The sequence below is a fragment of the Pongo abelii genome, chromosome 1 (assembly GCF_028885655.2).
Source record: "Pongo abelii isolate AG06213 chromosome 1, NHGRI_mPonAbe1-v2.0_pri, whole genome shotgun sequence".
NCBI classification, from domain to species: domain Eukaryota; kingdom Metazoa; phylum Chordata; class Mammalia; order Primates; family Hominidae; genus Pongo; species Pongo abelii.
Window position 1 is genome coordinate 9,241,370 of NC_071985.2, and position 19,205 is coordinate 9,260,574.

At 36.4% G+C, this 19,205-nt stretch overlaps 1 protein-coding gene and 1 long non-coding RNA gene across 10 annotated transcripts in view; one reads left to right on the top strand and one right to left on the bottom strand.

Annotated features, from left to right (window-relative positions):
- CHRM3 (cholinergic receptor muscarinic 3) overlaps nt 1-19,205 on the bottom strand; it is a 521,055-nt gene that overhangs the window by 54,108 nt on the left and 447,742 nt on the right.
- On the top strand, nt 13,967-15,216 carry LOC129060772 (uncharacterized). Of its 2 annotated transcripts, none has more exons than XR_008527674.2 (3): nt 13,967-14,065; nt 14,327-14,461; nt 15,053-15,216. It is a non-coding gene; the product is annotated as an uncharacterized LOC129060772 (long non-coding RNA). The 2 variants fall into 2 exon arrangements; XR_008527673.2 differs by having other exon boundaries at nt 14,027-14,133.

Sequence of the window (19,205 nt, forward strand, 5' to 3'; positions counted from 1 at the left end):
CTCACATTGCAATAAAGAACTACCCAAGACTGGGTAATTTATAAAGAAAAGAGGTTTAATTGGTTCACAATTCTGCAGGCTGCATGGGAAGCATGGTTGGAAAGGCCTCAGGAAACTTAAAATCATGGAGAAAGATGAAAGGGAAGCAAACACATCTTCACATGGCCAGCAGGAGAGAGAGCACGAAAAGGGAAGTGCTACCCACTTGTAAACAATCAGATTTCGTGAGAACTCACTCATGAGACAGCACTAGGGGGATGGTGCTAAACCATTAGAAACCACCCCCATGATCCAATCACCTCCCACTAGGCCCCACCTCCAATACTCAGGATCACAATTCAACATGAGACTTGGGTGGGGACACAAAGCCAAACCATATCACCTTCTATACTACACAGCTATGAGCAAGTTGGGTTCAAGAATTCTTACTGATCCATGGTTGTACAAATAAGTCGGTGTGGTGGAGGGAAAGGGATAGAGATGTGAACACAGAGACAGGACAGTTAGCACCAGGCTCAAGGGAGCAGTGGATGAAGCCAAATAGGGAATGGAGAATATTAGATTTTTTCAGGGACAAGTACAACCACACTAGAATTTTAAATAGCTTACAAAATTTAAGATCACCTGGAATGATCCCTCCTCAGAAACTGCTAAAAAACATGAAAACATAAAAATTTGTTACATTGATATGCCTGCTAAAGTATTTAGGGGAAAACATATAGATGTCTACCACCAAGTTTGAAATGCATGCATCAAATAAATATGATGGATTGTTAGATGGACAGAGGGACAGATATGTGGTATTATAAGATTATCACAATGTAAATTATTGACTCTAAAAGGTGGGTTTATAGATGTTGATTGTAACATTCTTCCAACTTTTCATTATGTATGAAAATGCTTATAATCAATGTTGAGGAAAAATGCTAGTCATAATGTAAAAAGAGCAATAAAAGTGTTGTTCCCTTATTTTACCCACTGATCAGTCTATAAGCAGACTCTGACCTGTCAATAAATTCTGTGTGTGAGTGTGTGTGTTTGTGTGTGTGAGTGAAAAAAAAAGTCTGTTAGTAAAATCCCCTAATGCTGACTAGGTTCAAATGACATATTTATGTATCAGATTAAAATGCATTCATCTCAGTTGTAGTTTGCCTTGTCTATACATAGCAAAGGAACTTCTTGTCTAATTGAGAGAAAATGGATTTGGAAATTGCAATTCATTTAAAGTTTAAATGAAGATATGTGTAACACTGAGTTAGGTAAATTCTGAATGGATTTCACGATGAAGCCATTTCTCAAAAAGAGTCAACTAGAAACCTGAAAACCTCTCTATAATTTTTTGCTCAAAATCTAAGAAATGCTTTTGGGAATGCAGGATGACTTTGTGATTATCCTGACCATTACAAAGCCGTTATTGGAAGGCCACGATTTATTACAGGGACACTCATCATTTCTGTTGAAGTCAGCATTATTAAGTAACTGCTAGCAAGGTGGAATATGGTAAAGAGCATCGGAAACACTTAATGCATGTAGATCAATAAAACCTATTTCAATTTGCAAAGTCAAGAGTGAAGGGCATTACCAGAAACAACTGCATAATAAGGCTGTTAAATCACTGCAAACTTTATGAATGAAGTGACATCTGATACACAGTGAAAGAAAGACATGACAAAAACTAGGAAATGGCTTTTACTCTTGAGTCTGAGCAATGCAATTTTTAAAACGAAGCAATTAACTTTAAAATGCCTTCCACTTATCTGAATTCTTTTGAATTTATTCAGTATTAAGCTTTAAAAGAATGATGGAAACATGCTAGCTCTGAAAGTACATTTTCCATATTTTCACATAGGAAGATATTTCTGAAATTCCTAATAGCCATAGCAATTTAGAATGAACAGATTGGTAAAACTTTTGGAAGTGTATTTCTTCTCTGGAAATAATAGTGGCAGAGAGCCCATGTTTCATGCTGGATATGATTTTGTAGGCATGAAAGACAAGACATTTAGAACTCTTCATCCTCTTCACAGGCTCTGTTTTCTGGGTAGCGTTTATTATTTGTTTATCATACCAATGCTAGTGATTAGTATTTCTTCTTCCCTTTATATGCTCTTTTCTCACTTGTAGTTTCAGGAGAAAAACACTTAGGATGCTATGTTTTCTTGCTCCTAGTCAGTTCTTTGGCAAGAAGACCATGAATAAGACTCAGAAGGATTGTTTTTTGTTGTTGTTGTTTTTGTTGTTCACTGTACATCACCAGTGGACAGAATAGTCTCTGGCACATAGGAGCTCAATAGGTATTTTATGAATGAATGACTAAATGGATAAATGAATATTACAAGTAAATCTGGAAGCATCCATTTTCAGAGGGACTAAAGAATAAAATCATATTCCAAGCATGGTCATTGTTTCTGGTATAATCCTTGATGGTCTCTTCGTTTATATTGCCTATGGCAGCCTACGTTTTATTTTAAGTTTCAAAATTCTAAAGAACAATGAATTTACTGGAATAGGTATTTTTAAAGATTTTATATTGTGACTCATATCTTAAATAGAGTATCACATGTATCCTCCATAAAAGCTATGATGTAGGTAAAATCTTTAAAATGAAAACACAGAGCAATTCCTAACTTTTCCACCAGTGTGGGACAACATCCAAACTTTAAGTAAATTACATAGCATCCTCTTCCTTCTTGTTTTTTCAAATCTTTCTTTTGAGATTTAGTTCTAGTCTTTTATGCTATGAAAAGGATAGAAACAAAGGTAAATAAGATTGGTTCAAAAATTATTTTTTATGGCTTAGAGGCAAGATGGAATTTCTTCCATTATCCCCTCTCCTTTTAACTTAATCTAATTTGAGAAATATTGATTTTGTACTGAATTTTTACATAGAGGAGAGGAAGAGGAACACACAGGTGAATCAGGCATGCTTCCTGAAGATACAGTTTGTCATCTATACAACAGAATACACTAACCGATTAATTTTTTTGTACAAATAAACAGAAGAAGTAAAAGAGTATTTATTTTTTTCTTCTTTTAAATTCAAAAACAGTTAAATTCTACTTAAAAAGGCAATGTCTTATGATATTGGAACTTAGAGAGTTTTATTAAATGTATAAGAAAAAGTAGTATTTTCATTTAACAACAAAAAAACTGGTACTATGCTTGGCTAGAAATTGCATTTTCCAAATCACTGACAACTGTTGGCATTGGAAAAAAGAAAAAGAAAAAAGAAATGAAAAGAAAAAAACAAGACTATTTCAAGATGCTGGATTTACTTTACAAAATTGGGGAGAGTTCAGATTTTAAAAAATACATTTACAACAGAATTTGACATTAAGTTTACTCTAACAAAACTAGAGATTCTAACTTTTCACATATTTAAAAACTACTTCTCCAAATATTCATTTGGTCATGGGGAGAATACTGAAAAGAAATATATATTTATAAATAAAATCTCATAGGATAAGATCAACACTTTATTGAGAGGTTAATTTTTAGTGATAGTTTCCCTCTACTAAGAGAAACAAAGAGCCAGGCGCGGTGGCTCACGCCTGTAATCCCAGCACTTTGGGAGGCCGAGGTGGACGGATCACCTGAGGTCGGGAGTTTGAGACCAGCCTGACCAACATGGAGAAACCCCATCTCTACTAAAAATACAAAAATTAGCCGGGCGTGATGGCCCATGCCTGTAATCCCAGCTACTCAGGAGGCTGAGGCAGGAGACTTGCTTGAACCCAGGAGGCGGAGGTTGCAGTGAGCCGAGATCGCGCCACTGCACTCCAGCCTGGGTAACAAGAGCGAAACTCCGCCTCAAAAAAAAAAAAAAAAAAAAGAGAAACAAAGAAAATAAACATCATTAAATTTTAAAAGTTGAAAAAAGAACAACAATGAAAACCTTAAGGAATAGAAAGAAAAAACCCATAAAGGTAAAATAAATTCATTTGAACACAGAAAAACAAACGCCAAGTATAATAGTCCAAACCTTCACAACAGAATATATTAACTTCTTATAGGAGAGATTTAGAGAAAACAAAGACATAAGCAAAAGTTACCATATAACACCTGTCAATACATAAATTAGAATGTTCACAATGACAGATGAATTTCCCATAATAATACTATTAAGTGTAAACTTTTTCATTTAAAATTAATCTCATGAAAATATTTTGTCGTGACCCTATGTGCCATGTGCCATGAACTACAGCAGCACTATGTGCTGAATAATTCTAGGGTGTCTGAAGACCATCGTTAAAATATGGGCAACTGGAAAGATTTAGGTTGTTCATAATCCAAGACTGTATGAGCACATTTTTCACTCACACATTATTTCCTGAAGAATTTATTAGCATTATGGGTCTGAACATTGAGTCAAGAGCCCTGAATTCTAGTCTTGGCTACTATGACTTCATAGTCTTTGTTACAAATGAAAATCCTCCTCTCTGGGAGGGCATCGTATTGCTTGTATCTGAAATTTGGTTCAAAGAATATAAATGAGGACTTGGATAAAATGCCTGATTATTACACATGCACAAGCATGTCATCGTCATCATGACCATTATATTGAAAGGAACTTTAAAGGTTTCCAGAGGGGCCCACAGCTTAAAGTTACAATGACTAGACCAAGCTCACATTGTAGCTACAGGCAGTGCCTAACACACTGCTTTTTCAAATTTGTCAGACTGTTTCTTTTTCTACCTTATGAAACAAACATAGATTTTTCATTTTTCTTTTAAATCCTTTCCCAAAATATTTTCCAGGATTTCTGGAATTGACCAGGGAAACACTTCCTTTACACCCCTTCAACAAATTCAGTTTAAATACAAATAGAAGAGAGTTTATTGGAGTTGAATTGGACCTGCTCTCTCATGTTTCTGCTGATAAGTTAAAGGACAGTAAGGATGATAATGAAGAAGATGATCAGCACTTCTCAAACATCACGATGCCCACAAATCATCCAGGAATTTTGTTAAAATACGGACTGATTCAGTGGGCCAGGGTTGGGACTTGAGAGTCTTCACCTCTAATAAGCTCCTGGGCGATGATGCTGGCAGCTTTGAGAAGCCCAGGTCTACTAGATGATAGGAAAGTCTTTCATTTAGAAACTGTTTTTTTATAAAGTGTCATCTCTAAAGGTAAGAAAACTATACCTTTTTAATGCTAGCTTTATGGAAAAGAAGCAAATAGTCAAATAGGCAAGCAGATGGCTGCAACACTTTCTATAAATTAAGTTCTAGGCCACTGCTGAGAACAGCACATGCTGCTTCCATAAGTATATTACAATGATTCTGGGTCCCCAAGAAGGTGTCAGATGTTGCTATTTATTTCCCATTTGAAAAGGGCTGTGGGTGTTTAATACATTTCAGTAAGATTTTTAATCAAATGTGGTCAAATTTGGATCCTTAAAGACCTCAATTTCATTTGTCAGACAATTGCATTATATGGAACGGCTTCTTCTCAAAGTGAGGGTGATAAACACTGGGCTGAAGTCCCTCTTTCTAGGGTTTTGCCTGCTCCTGCCAAATAATATTGGAAGATAAAATAAAATGCTTTACTTATATTTGCAATAACATAGCAAAGATATACGGTTCTCCCTGAATAAAAAGAAATTATCTTTTCTTAGAACTGTTAGGATCTTTCAGAGTGATGGAGATTCTAGTTCAAATAACTAATTGTTTTTTAATGAAGAATTTAAAAAACACCAGATTGTTTTCTTCAGATTTTCTTTAATTTCTGAGACCAATGATTAAACCTGCTACATTACCATGACTTCAAAATGAAGCATAATTTTTCATTCATGCAACTCATTTTCTCTGCCTCACTGGAAAGTAGTCAAAGTGAGTTTTCCTCATCAGTATTATTTTTCCTAAGCTAGGTTAGCTCTGATTTTCTCATTTTTTTCTGTAGCTTCACTGTCCTTTGGGGCTGAATCTTGGGGTTCACAGCAGATATAAAAATGGTACCTGTGTCAGGGATGTCTGATATCCCATAATTGGAAACCTACTTGTATTAGGTTGCCTCATGCTGTGAATAAAGACATACCCAAGACTGGGTAACTTATAAAGGAAAGAGGTTTAATTGACTCACAGTTCCGTATGGCTGGGAAGGCCTCAGGAAACTTAGAGTCATGGCGGAAGAAGAAAACACGTCCTTCTTCACATGGCAGCAGCAAGGAGAAGTGCCAAGCAAAAGGAGGATGATCCCCTTATAAAACCATCAGATCATACGAGAACTCACTCATTGTCATGAGAACAGCATGAGGGGACCCACTCCCATGATCTAACTACCTCCCGGGAGGTCCCTCCCGAAACACGTGGGGATTACAATTCAAGACGAGATTTGGGTGGGGAGACAGAGCCAGATTATATCACTACTCTTCATAGATAACTGATGATAACAGATTTCTTAACAAATGAGATGACATTTTTGAAAAGAGCATACAGTTGACCTTTGAATGACATGGGTTTGACTGCCTGGGTCTATTTATATGTAGATTTCTTTCAATGAAAATTACACTGAGTGTGCCTGCCTCTCCTGCCTCCACTTCCACCTCTTCCACAGACACCTCTGTTATCCCTGAGACAGCAAGATCAGCCCCACCTCTCTTCCTTCTCCTCTTCCGCCACTCAGTGTGAAGACAATGAGGATGAAGATCTTTATGATAATTCACTTCCACTTAATAAATAGTAAACATGTTTTCCCTTCTTAATGGTTTTCTTAATAACATTTTCTTTTTTCTAGCTTACTTTGTTGTAAGAATACAGTATATAATACATATAACAAAATATGTGTTAATATAACAAACAAAATATGTGTCAATCCATTGTTTATGTTACTGGTAGGCTTCCTGTCAACAGTAAACTATTGGCAGTTATATGCAGATTTTTGACTGTGAAGAGGATCAGTGCTCCTAATCCTTATGTTGCTCAAGGGTCAGCTGTATATTTATTTTCCCAGGAATTTAAACATATTTATGTTAAAAGGATGTTCCATGTATAACAAAGGGAGAAGATACCTTTCAATAAGAAAACCCGGGTTTGCCAGGTGAGGATACCAGTTTTATCTATTACTAATAGTAACAAGAATAGTTAATCTATTACTGATAGTAACAAGAATAGTTCACATTTACAGTTAACTAGTTAAATAGTTAACATTTATTAGGCACTTGCTAAAAGCATTCTGTCTTAATTTTTGCAAATACCTTATGAGGCAGGTACCATTACTCTCTCATTTTAAAGGCCAGGAAACTGAGGGAATAAGAGGTTAAGCAATTTGCCTAACGTCACACAGCTAGTAAAGGAGCGTCTATGGTCAAATCAAGATCAACCTGCTTCAAAAACTTGTACTTTTAGCTACTAGCTTAGATTATGAGAAAAGTGTCAAAATATTTGATAGGTTCTTTTTGTCTTTTGCAGCACAACACAGATTGATACAAATGTTATATTTTTATTATATTTTATGTATCATCTGAATGTTATTGTCTTGTGTCTCCTGACAATGTTTCTAGTATTCAAAGAGATGAAGTCAACAACCTTTATATGGAGACAGGATTTGAAGTTTGTTTTAGGACTCAAGCCCAGGCGTGTGCTGCACCTAGAATGGGAAACGTCTGTAAATGAAGGAACGCGGCTGTTGGTCTTATCTCAGTGCTACAATGATACTTGAATCATCACCAGTAATAGAGACTACTGGGACAGTGAAGGAAATATGCAAAATCAGAATGGTATTCAGTGTCTTCCTCCATTGATGTGTTGGCTTTGCTAAAAACAGCCCAAATTTTGCCTGAATTGTAAACTAAGCAAATATAACTAGAGTATACATAGGGAACAGATGTTGATTTTTAAAAGACCATTTATCCATCATCACTTTTTTATATAATCAGCTGAAACTAGCATTCAATCTCTTTTCTTAAAATTGTTGAAAGTTCCATAAATTGTTAAAAACCCATGAGGACTAACACTCAAAGATTGCAAGGTGAAATTGAGTAATATCTATTAAAACTCTATACTGTAGCTATAGTTTGGTGAAATTATTTGTAGATGATCAAATTATTTTTAATCCTATAGGACCAAGAATGTTCAAAACTGTATTCATGTATGTGCTGTGGAAACACCATGACACGTTTATACCATAGTTAGTTTAATGAGTCAAGTTGCATTTTATCTATTCTTGATAATAAATATGACATCCTGTGTTTTGTCATACATGAACAGAGAATATTGAAAGTCTCTTCCAGAAATGAGTTCAAATAGGTATAAAGACTTCTGAATAAATGAATAGTCTCTTTCCATATTAGAGAAATACACCATAGGGATGCAGAAACTAAGAAAAACATGCACCTGCTGCTTCCTAGGTGTGAACATTAAGCAAGTTATTTAACCTGTCTGTGCCTCAATTTCCATTTGAAAAATGGGGATAAAATATGAGGATAAAGTGATACAACATATATAGATCACTTCACAATACTAAGCAGTCCGTGAATTGTAACAGTTTTCTAAAAATTTTTGGGGATCATTAAAATCATATAAAATCAACTGCAGTTTTCCGAACTGGATGTTTGGAAAGTATCAATAAGTAAAGTATATTGTAATTTGTTGTGGGTTAGAACCTATCAGAACAAAGGACTGAGCCAAATAGCAGATAATTTTGAGGTCAACACATTTCCAGAATAATTTTGAATGGCATAAAAATTTTTTCACAACTCCTCCCTCTCATTTTGTAAAGCATTTGGGTAGTGATTTTCTCCTTAGCTGAGTCAGAGCTAATTTTATTATTGAACGGTATGAAAATTCTCTGAATTTGGACAACGTCTCCTTAGCCATGGATGAATGGATATATCTATTATAATTAGGCAAATGTATGCATGAAAGTCTTAAAAGGGTATTTTTAATATGCAGATGAAGACTGGGTTAAATGGTGGTTTTGTCTCACACACTTCAATAGATCAGCTTCTTGCTACCATGAATCCACACAGTTATTCTGTTCTTTCCTCTCCTCTCCTCTCCTCTCTTCTCTCTTTCTTTTTTCTTTTTGAGACAGGTTCTTTCTCTGTTGCCGAGGCTGGAGTGCAGTGGTGCAATCACGGCTCACTGCAGCCTCAATATCCTGGGCTCAAGCAATCCTCTCACCTCAGCCTCTAGAGTAGCTGGGACTACAGGCGTGTACCACCAACACCTGGTTAGTTTTTGTGTGTGTTTGTGTCTGTGTGTGTATATGTATGTGTGTGTGTAGAGATGAGGTCTCACTATGTTGCCCAGGCTGGCCTGGAACTCATGGGATCAAGTGATCCTCCCACCCACTTTGGCCTCCCAAAGTGCTGGGAGTACAGGTGTGAGCCTCTGCACCTGGTGGTTATTTTTCCTTGACTTATTTTTCCCATGTGGTTCAACGTTACATCCTATCCCTTCCACCTTTTTTTAATTATGGCTTTAAGAAATTAATACTAGTAAAAAAACAAACTAAGGCCATTGTAAATAACAGTTAAATGTATCGACATCAAATATAAATGTTTATGTATTATTTTGAAGATCTATTTTAGTGATTTCTAAGATATGGCATAGATTCTTATGGCCTATAAAATATCCATTCTCCCTTTCTCTCTGAAATAAACAGATCCTCTATTTTCAGCTGTGCACGTAACCACGTAGTGGAAAGATAGCATTTCCTATCTTTACGGCAGTCAGGAATGAGAAATAAAAGGAAGTGTTGAATCTACTTCTGGAAAGTCTCCTTTAAAAGAGAAGTGACAAAACACCCTCACTTTCATCTTATTTTTGGAATACAGATGTGATGGGTGGAGCTCCAGCAGCCATATTAGATGATAACAATGCGGATCAAATTCTATGGTGGACAGAGTAGAACACCAGAAGGAGCTTTGGATCCTTACATGGAGATGACATATCAGCTTAGCCTGCTTCTAAACCTTTTTACATGTAAGAGAGAGAAATCGCTATTACTGAAGCTTAGTGTTCTGTCTCCTGCAACTGAATTTAATCCTAATCAATAAATAAGATCATTTATATAGAGTACTCATCTTACAAGATGTTCTATCAAAACTGGACTTCTTTTAAGCATTACTCTATGCCGCTTATCTTTCCTGGGAATTCACCATTTATAGTCACATAGTAATGTAATAAAAACTCAGAGAAGTACTGTAGCAAAGGAAAATGTTTGGCTTCATTAAGTCACTCTTTCCCAAACTTACATGATCACAAGTTTAAAAAAATTGTGGGTATAAGATTTCTTAATATCCTTAGGTATTCCTTCCTCACAATTCACTTCGGGAAACGCTGATTTATATTTGCTGTTCCTCTGAATTAGCATTTACCATGAATTCTCCATATCACTCTGCCATTTGCTCCTTTGCTGTTGGGGAAATGTCTCAGTTTTTTCTCGTAACTTGGCAAAAGTGGAAGTACTATTGTATTCTTTATTGGCTTATCCATTGGTGCATTAGACCGAGAATCCTTTCTGTGATATTGAGGCAATTAGTTTGATTGAATTTTGATAAAGTCTGTTGGATTTTTTCAAACTTGTAACAACAAATTAGTAGATGCCTACTAGGAGTAATAATTTTCCCTTTATGACTAGATATATGTTCAAGTCTCAAACAGCCAGTAACTATAGTAGTCCCAAGAATATAATTTTTGTTATAGGCCTTTCAAGAGAAAGCATTTTCTGGAAGTTACTTTAAAAATGACATTGATGCTACCATCTATGTTGGAAAGAAAATTCACACGGAAACAAAGCACAAATTTATGGTATCCACAAAAGCCCTGGCCCAGAAAATGTATATTGAATCATAGCTTTTTAGAAAAAAAAAAGTTGTAAGTTTCACTTTAAAATCACTGACCTGAGATAAGCCTATGGAGATACATTTTCTTCTTCAACAGTTGAAGTTTGTTAGGGTGCATTTAACAAATTTTCCCACCTATCCTTCTATTGACAAATTACTCTATACCAAACTTTTATTTTGTAAAATCAATACCAACTTAAGATCTACTTCTATAAAGGCAATTCTTGAGAGTGATACTTTGGAAAAACAAAAATAATGTGTAGTTAAAAAGAGTAAGCAAGAACCCATCTGAAAGTGAATGGCTGACCATGGTACCTACACATTAATGGTGAAGCCATGAAAACAGGCCAGAGGCTGTAATTTGGTATGCAAGACCTAAGCTGTTAGTTGTTTTGTTGTTCTTTAGATTTACTAAGTTGTTTCAAATGTCTCTTTAAGAAATGTTTTCAGAAATAAAATTATGACTTTTTCATTTCAGGAACTCAAGTAAGCATAGACAAATATTCTTAAAGCTGGCACAAATGGTGTGTCCAAGCTCATGTAACTGCATGAGAGCTGGGCAGGTGACACACCGCAGCAATGCTGACATGTGTAAGCAATATCTAAGAGAACTGGGCATGGTGGAGCCTTCTGGAGACACAAGACTTTCAACCTGTGGATTCAGGCCCAGCAGGACTAGGTTGGACTTTTCAAGAAAAACTTGTAAATATCTTCATTTAAAAATATTGACAAGTAATTATTAAAAAAAACCAAAGCAAAACCAAAACCAAAACAAAAATAAAAACCTAGCACAGTAAAAATCAAATGAAAACAAAACAATGACAGTGAGTTGAAATCCTAATTTGGCTCATGAGCTGCTGTTTTGCTACCTCTTATTTATATAAAGTCCCTGAACACCTCAGAAAGGAAGCATTTCCTCAGTTTTCTAGTTTCTCCTTGTTAACTGGCTCTTTCATATGTATTGTGTAACTTCTTTACATTGTTACTAAGTAGACTGTAATGGAAAATTTACTGTGAATTGATTATAATCTCTTATCTGCAAATATGCCATTCAGCCCATCTGTGACCTCTGCCATCTTGAAAATAGACTAGTCCTTTCAAGGCAGATGAAATCCTGCTTCCATCTGGCAGTTGGAAAAAAAATTAAGACATCTTTTTATAAGCCCTCTTTCCTTAGTTCACACTGCATTCCATGTAGAAAGTTCTGGCAATCTTCTCCTCCACCCCTCTACTTCTTCTGTCCACAGTTATCAAAATGAATATCAGTGTTTGGGTTGGGAGCCTGGGCTTTAAAGTCAGGTGCATAAGGGGTGGACTAACTGCTATGCCACTTACTCACCAATAATTCAGGGTAAGATACTTAGTCTTTCTGCATCTCAGTATCCCTATCCACAAAGCTGGCTTGATAATAGTAGAGTCTACTTATTGGAAAAAATGTTTATTAAATAGAATAACAACAAATAATAGTTTGTTCTATCATAAACACTAGGTAAAGATTAGCAAGGGCCACCCATTTTACCAGTATGTAGCTCTAACACTCAGGAAATTCTTCCTGAGTTTGAGTTAAAATGTCATCTATTGGTCCCAGTGCTACTTCTTAGGGCCTAATCCACCAAATTTATTCTTAAATGTAGCCTCTGAGTGAACAGGTATAGTTTGATCCATGTGGAGATGGGGTGTGCTATCACCTCCTTTATTCTAGATATTGTATTTCTTTTCTTGTAGTTTGGAATCACATCTGCTGTAACAAATAAGTGCATTGCATTAATGACTCATATTGAGTTCACCAAAAATATCAAATCCCTAAACCTTGATTTTTTACATTCATATATAGAACCTCCCATTTATACTTCCCAAGCCTCAGTCTAAACAGACATATATGGTGGGTGGTGGGGTGAAGGTGGGGAGATGTTGATCAAAGGATACAAAATTTCTTTTAGGAGGAATACGTTCAAGAGAACTATAGGAAGCATGGTGACTATGCTGAATAACAATTTATTATGTACTTGAAAATTGCTAAGACAGAAAATTTTAAGTGTTCTTACCACAAAGAAATAATAAGTGAGGTAATGCATATGCTGATTAGCTTGATTTAGCCATTTCACAATGTATACATATTTCAAAACAAAACAAACTATATATATAATGTGTGTGTATGCATATGTGTATGTGTGTCTATATATAGACACGTATGTATGTATCTAATTATATAGAGTATATATCTGTGTGTATATATATATACACACACATACACACATATACACAGTTTCAGAGAAAACTTGGCAAACAATCTCCTGTAAATAGAAATTACCTGTCCAGGATTTATTGAAAGAGAAACTAAAACTAGCAATTTTAGCTCCTGGCTTTTAAAGTTTTACCTGCTTCTTCCTCTTTCTGGGGGGAAGAACATGCTACTTCTATGTCAGCAATTAAAGTCTTTTTTAGCTGGTAACGTGGGAGTGTCATCTCAATCCTTCATTTTCTATTAGAGTAATGAAAATTTTAGAATAGAATACACTTTCTCTTTTGTTGTTAACTAAATATTTTGCTAGATTTCTTCCTCTGCCTACATGAGACCATTTGCTGAACCATGACTCCAGCTAATCTGCTATATTAAAGCAAATGACAAGTCCTAAGAGGAATGCCAAAAAAAAAAAAAAGGAAAGCGAGAGAGATAAAAAGAGAGAGAGAATGCAACTGAGTTTATAATCTAAGAGATTAGGTTAAAAATCCAGAAATAATTATATAAATAATCATAACATAGGTCAGCATGGGTCCCTGGGAGCTACAAAAGCACTGTTAAAAAATGATTAGAGGAGGTGAATACCACATTCTACATTTGTGCTAGGATTTGAAGGATGGGCAGACGTTTGGTAAATGAAGGTGAGGAGTGTGATAATGAGTATATAAGCAGGAGGATTAATACAAGCAAAGCCACTAAGTCACCAAAGTATGGCCCTTGTTTGAGGGAAGTACATTTATATTACCTGGATAGTAAAGAGTAAAAAGCCCTAAAAGGTAACAAAGGCAAGTTGGGACAAGAAAGTCACATAAGGGGCTTTATTAAGTGTGTGGTGGGATCTGATCTACTGAAGTTTATAGGAGAGAAGAGCAAGATGATCACAGCAAAGTTCTAGGCTATGATGCGAAGAACCGTCAAGACAATGGGGCAGGGTTCTGGAAGCAGAAATACCACGTAGGACCCTGGTGATCTAGGCACAGGAATGCTGAAGATCTGAATTCCGGATGGTGGCCATGGGAATGGAAACCTAGGTTCTTGAGATACAGTCACATCATTTTAACATTTTTTCAAATCTGCTTTTATCCTTTGTGTTTAAAATGTGTGTACCTGTGTGTGCGTGCATGCATGTGTGTGTATGTTGGGGTGACCTAGATGATCCTTCTAACTTGGAGATTTTATGATGACACTTGAATACCTGATATATCAAGTGATCAGAATTTGGGGCAAAATAGATGCCTATATGGTTCTCTTCTAATGTGTTTATCAGTCCTTCCTTTTCTTTTCCGCTTTAGGTCTCCCCATCCATCATCATCAAGAAAGAAGGGCTGCTGGGCACGGTGGCTCACACCTGTAATCCCAACACTTTGGGAGGCCAAGGCAGGCGGATCACCTGATGTCAGGAGTTTGAGACTAACCTGGCCATCATGGTGAAACCCCGTCTGTACTAAAAATACAAAAATTAGCCGGGCATGATGGCGGGCATCTATAATCCTAGCTACTCAGGAGGCTGAGGCAGGAGAATCGCTTGAACCGGGAGGCGGAGTCAGGGAGGTGGAGTTAGCAGTGAGCTGAGATCTCATCACTGCACTCCAGGCTGGGTGACACAGCGAGACTCTGTCCCCCCAACCCCCTCAAAAAAAAAAAAAAAAAAGGACATGGGGACATGGAATTTAAAAGTGAAATTTTATAATTCCATGATATAAAATTACCATAGGACTTGACGATAGATGACATGCATTCAATTTCTAGTTTTGTTATAAGTTGTATGACACGAAATATATCTTTCAATACCTCTGAACCTCATTCATGAAACAAGGAGCAGCCCATTTCAGTATCATGCAGAGCAGATTTTCAAACTATTCAGGCCTGAGATTTTGATATAGGCGTCCCCCCTACACCAGCCGAGAACCTCTTGGAATGAATGAATCCTAAGTTTCTTTCCAGATGTAAAGTTTTATTATATAATTTAATTTTGCACAATTTCCCTCCAAGTCACTTCCTCATTCTACCCTGTTTAGTTCCAGTTTTCAGCCACTAGAGATAGAGGCAACTTTCTGGGACTTTTGAAACTATCATTTGGAGCCATCTTCCCATTGGAAAGTAAAAGAAGAAACAAGTTATGCTAATACCTTGAAAGCTGCTGTTCAAGAGTCACATATTACTCCTGACCCCAGGTGGGAAAGAGCTAAGTCTAGTCAGCTCCTGAGGCCTTGGTCAGCTAAATCTTGGAACCCAATTTCTACCTTAACTGTCAATGGATTTAGGATTCCAGTCCATTGCCTTTCAGTTTTGCAACCATATGGGACTTCTTTTCATGGCAGAAAAACAATTTGGGGTCTGTGGGCCTAATGAAAAATAGCAAGTCAGCAGGCAATAGAGTTTTACTCTCTATTTTTCCTCCTTAGAGACAGCTGAAAGTTGCGAATCTGCACACAATGAAACTCTACAGTCAATCCCACTAGATCATTGGTAACGAACGTAATTCTGCTTTACCAAAATTCAACATGCCCCACCAAATCCCACATCCCTTTTAAATTCATCTCCAGAGCATACTAGCTCACAGTGCCTTCTGAAACTTCTAACAAATTGTCACCTCCTCTAACACATATCATATTGCTATTATTCAAGGAGAGACTGATATCAAGAGAAAAATCCAAGTTAAATGTGCAAAGCCTCCATCAAATTTGAAGTTATTCTCAACTCTTATGGACCAGTGAAAAGCAACAAAACATGTTCTCCCTTAATCTTTGCTCATTACTAAACAAGATACCTCAGGTCAATTTTACAGCAGAGAGTCAGGGTGTCATGGAACACAGTGTGGGTGGATGGCCTCTGAGCAATCTGCTCTGGTAGCTGGGTCTTTGTAAACGGCCTAAAATTATGACACTTCCTCAGTGTTTGCTGCTGCCCACACGTGCACCATGAATCAAGGAACAATCACTTCACATGCCAGAGTGCTGGCAATGAATATTAATCACAAAGAAATGGAACAAACAGTGACGGTACTCAATTTTCCGAATACCATACTACAAACTGAAGCCATCCTAGAAATTCTGGAGAGAAAACACCATGGTAACCCTTTTTCTTATGTTAACTGACAATATTCAAGTTATTGAAAGAATATATAATTGCAGAAAATGAGATCTCTGTTGCCCTAAAGATTTCATTTGATTTGGCTTTTAAAATGAGATCTTTAAAACATTTTCTCTTTATCTCAGAATAAAGGCCAGTTTTGTTCAGTAACAGTTCTAAATTGAACATCCTGCCTTCCATCAATGGTGTGTACTACAGCTGCCTATGCTTTTTCCTCCAGGGCAGTAGACAGCATTTTGACACTAATGGTCATTTTCTGGCTCACAGAATTGAATTTTTTTGTGTATTATCTGTCACTTCCTTCCAAATATCAGTTTATTAGGAGTTAAACTGGAATTGCAGAACAAGATTGCTTCTTTGGGCATTATTAAGAATACAAAATCAATGCCGTGTGAAGTATTTGAGTGCTGCAGGCCACTGATTAGCTTTTAAATGAGTTATGGGGCATAGAAATCAGGTTAATGGGGTTAACGCTCTAATTTACACAGTGTCCTAAGGTAACTGACTTCTTAATATATTTAATGAGATGTAAAAAAAGTCCACCACCAAGGCAAACTTATATGTTTCTAAATGCACATATAATGTACAGGTAAATTTATAGACAACTTTCTGGATGGATAGATCCAAAATTGATAAATGCAGTTAGCTCTGGGGAAGAGTGAGATTGAGTGCTGGTCAACAGAGATGTCAGTTCCATCTTTGTTATTTAAAGTTTCTAGAGTAAAAGTGTATGCGTGCATTATCATTTAAATGAAAAATAATTAATTAATAAAAAATTCTATTAACAACTCAAAAACCTAGGCCTGGGCTGGAAGTGGTCTGCACCAGGCAATGGTGTTCTTTCTTGCCTGCTGGGAGAAGAGCCTAGCCTATGTCTACCTTCCTTTCTTTCCTTCACTTCTACTCCAGCTCTCAGTGCTTTATGCAAAAGTACTTCTCTCTTTCCCCCCCCATCACTGAATGTAACAGCAAACGTCCCAGACATTCATGGTACTGGTTGGTCTCTTTGTATGTCACTCTTCCCTTTCCTTTTTCTGTATAAAGGGGGAATACGAATAAGTGGACTCTTGACCTTGAATATTTTAAAACATTTAAACCATGAGGAAGATAAATGGTACTGTTGCTCCTAAGCATCATATTCTGACATGGAATCTTTAACCACAAACATTTGTCTCTGACCCAATCACTCTTTTCTGCTCAAACATGTTCCATGGATTCCCATAATCTAGAATTAAGTTGAAGCTCTCTTGCCTGGTACTGTATGACTCGAAGTTACTATTCCTACCTATATCCCATACTTTCCTTTATAGACCCCATAGTGCATTCCAAAAGCCCAACAGAGATCTGTTCCAGTAAAACTTAAAAGATGTGGTTGATCAGTATGCAGAACAACTGGAGTGAATTCTATGTCCTAATTGCATGCACTCCGTAACAACACACTATTGAATCATCTCAATTATCTTCAATGATGATATAGATCTAGAGGCAGTGAAAGTAGCTTTGAATTACAAGCTACAAGACCTATCCAAGTTTCAGTCCTAGCATGATTTGGGGCAAATTCATTAGCCCTGATATTCTTATTTGCCACAGGGAAAATAATACCTACCTTGTCTATCTTATGGAGTCATTTGGAGGAAAAAGTATTTTGAAAGTGCCCTGAAGGGCCAATCAAATGGAAGAAGATATGTATTTTGGATTTTGTGTATTTGAGGATGAGTATGATGCTCTCTTCTTTTCACCTGTCTTCATAGAAAACCTATCCCCATCCATGCTTTAATTTTCTAGATGATATGATGCTTTGTTTAACATCATCCTTAATCCATTTTAAATTTTCTTGATTCTTCCCTGAGTATATAAAAGCACATTTATCTGTATTTTTCAGAAGTATCAATTTCCCAGAGAAACACTTTAAATTTCTGCGGTAAGAGCTTTCTCTTCTTTACCTATTCTAATGTTCTACACATCAAAGTGTCCATAACATTTTACAGGAATTGTTAGTAGTACAATGAGAATTATGTGTGGAGGACCCTGCCATATCATGGGAAATTCCCCAGGTCTGAAGGGAGAAGATGCCAAGTCTACTTTATCACTAACCAGCTTTGTGACCAGATCACAAATCACCTAACCTTCTTGAGCATGGGTCTCATTGCCTATACAATAAGATAAACTTTGTAGGCTTGTGGTAAGGAACATGAGATCATTTGCACACAAAATATGGCATGGCAATTTTAATGCATTTTACAAATGCTAAGAGGAGGAATGAGAGAAGGAATGTGTTTGCCATGTGTTGTTTGACAATTACAGCCACCAAGATACCTATATATTGTAGAGTTGTCCAAAACTGCATGAAAACAGATGGTGTTTGTGGTGTAGGATGGAATCTTTAACCACAAACATTTGTCTCTGATCAAATCACTCCTTTCTGCCCAAACACCTTCCATAGAGTCCCATAATCTAGAATTAAGTTGGAGCTCTGTTGCCTGGTATTGGGTGACTCAAAGTTACTATTCCAACTTATATCCCATATTTTCACTGATAGACCCCTTTCTTCAGTCCAAAGAAACTGCTTCCCATTAATCATATAGTCCCTGGAATTTCTTCTGGCACTGTTTATCCACCACTTAGAATGTTATCTCCCATTTTTACATGTCCTGGCCTTTAAGATTCAATTCATATATAATTTCCCTCATGATCTTTCTCTGAGCCTTATATTTTGAAGTACTCTCTCTCTTCATTAAAATTCCATAAAGTGTTTTTATTTTACTATTTTTGCCTTTTAGTATTGTTATATATGCACATGATTTATCTTCCTAACTACAATGTAAACTTTTGAGGGTAGACCTCTAGCTGTTTCAGCTTCATAGCAGGTACAGCTTGGCCCACTATGCTGCACCGAATGAAAACTCAATGAATGGGTAAAGAATGAATGGATGAGAGAAACTATACTCAGTGGTTAAGATAGGAGAATATCAAACTCTAACTCTCTTCAGGAGATTGGCGATTGGAGATAAACAGGTAAAGTCAGCCATATATAAAATTCTGAAGCAGAAATGTCTCATAATGATTTATAATTATGTA